This window comes from Nannospalax galili, unplaced genomic scaffold, assembly GCF_000622305.1.
Source record: "Nannospalax galili isolate Female #2095 unplaced genomic scaffold, S.galili_v1.0 scaffold816, whole genome shotgun sequence".
Classification (NCBI taxonomy): domain Eukaryota; kingdom Metazoa; phylum Chordata; class Mammalia; order Rodentia; family Spalacidae; genus Nannospalax; species Nannospalax galili.
The window spans coordinates 1,196,961-1,198,866 of record NW_008338116.1 but is presented as its reverse complement, the minus strand read 5'-3'; the positions used below and the strand labels follow the sequence as shown (position 1 = coordinate 1,198,866).

General features: G+C 40.9%; 1 pseudogene; it reads right to left on the bottom strand.

Annotated features, from left to right (window-relative positions):
* Positions 1 to 475: 475 nt before the first annotated feature.
* LOC103734027 lies at positions 476 to 1,681 on the bottom strand (annotated as a pseudogene).
* Positions 1,682 to 1,906: the final 225 nt, after the last annotated feature.

Sequence of the window (1,906 nt, the reverse complement as noted above, 5' to 3'; positions counted from 1 at the left end):
CCACTGCTTGTCTGAAACCAGTGAATCCTGTCTGACAGATGCTGCACAGCAATCTCTTGCCTCTCCTTCTGAGGTATGACTGTCCTGTGTTTCTGCACAACTGACTTCCTCAGCATCTTTCCCACTGATTATCTTTGGAGAAACAGATGCTGAATGTGGAATACTGGTATTCTGCAATGAATTAGTTCTGTTCTGGCACAGTTTATTTTTCTTGGTAGTGGCAGGCTGAGGCCAGACAACATGTGCAATGCACACACTAATAGGCTGAGGCACCGATAAAGTTATCTGATTGGTTAGAAGAGGTCATAGCATCACCAAGTTGTAATAACTGCTGTGTGAAATCATTTTCCCCCGGTCTCCCAGCCTCTGTGAACCAGTCATGCCTTTGGAGGTTAGTGTTCCAGCAGCAGGAGCCATGGGTGTTACCTCTTGCCAGGCAGGTATCAGCATCTGCTGTCTGGGAAAGAACTCATGGTCAGATCTGCAGTGGCTGTACATCTGGGGCCTGAGTTACAAGCAGAACTGTATTGTCTACCCTTATGGAGTAACTGGTGGGTTTTCCATGTGCTTCAGGAATACCTTGAATACCTGGGGGACAGATAATCAGGGTCTGATGAAAAGCATCACCACAACCAAACTGTGTAGTTCCCGCCTGCAGAGGTATTCCATGGTGCACAACTGAATGAGCAGATGCAGTTAATGCCTGACTTCTTAACATTCCGATTTTAGTAAAATTTGCCACCAGAGTAGCAGCACTAGTTGAAACAACTGGCCTTAAAAGTGAATTTTTACTGTGATTATTTATGTCACATGAATTTGGTTGGGACTTACAAATATCCATACTATGAAAACAGTACTTTACATGGTTGCTGTGAGGGAAATCTAGAAGATGCTTCATATTAACAAAAGGATGGTTCAGCATCTCAACTGGAGTAATTCTTAAATCTGCATCAATCAGCAACATTTTCTTCAACAGACTAACAAATTCTCTTCTATCAGTTTTCTCAGCCAAAAGATCATCTCCTTCCAAAACCATCACTGTGTTCACATGCACTATATCGTCCAGACTGTTGAATAGGGACTTTCTGGCTACTTTACACTTCATTCCTGTCTCTGCCTCATGTTCTCCCAGTGTCCTTTATCTCGAAACAGAATGAGACATATCTGTTTCTCTGAAAAAAAAAAAAATCTTATGGGTTTTGTACCACATTTAACAACTGTTCTCCTGGTAAGCCTTGAGTCTGAGAAATGTATCGAATCTGATCATACTCCAAGGATCCTGGGAAAAGAGGGCCATCCAAGAAATAGTTCTGCAATCACACGTCTATGGCTTCACAAAATGTCAACCCCAATATAATCTCTGGAAATCTGTAGTACCAAGATTGTAGATATGTTGAACAAATAGTCTTTGATACATGACTGGCTGACCCAAAGTTTATTAATTTAACCCTGTATGGCCGACCTCAAACAGGAGAATATTATGTTGGTGAATCCTGTTCCACAGCCATACAGGGTTAAAGTAATAGACTGATCTTAGCCAGTCTGAGTGGGGTAAGATGAAATCTTAAAGTGGTTTTAATTTGCATTTCCCTAATTATTAATGATGTTGAACGTCTTTTAAGATACTTCATGGCCATCTATTTCTTCTTTTGAGAACTCTCTGTTCAGTACCTGAGCCCATCTATTAATTGGGTTACTTTCTTGTCTTGATTCTCTCTTTTTTTTTGAGTTATTTATATATTCTGGATATTAAACCTCTGTTGGATGTGTCGCTGGTGAAGATTTTCTCCCATTCTGTGGGTTTTCTGTTCACTTCCCTGGTTGCCTGCTTTGATGTACAGAAGCTTTTTGGTTTAATGAGGTCCCATTTGTTAATTCTTGCCCTTGTTTCCTGAGCAATTGATGT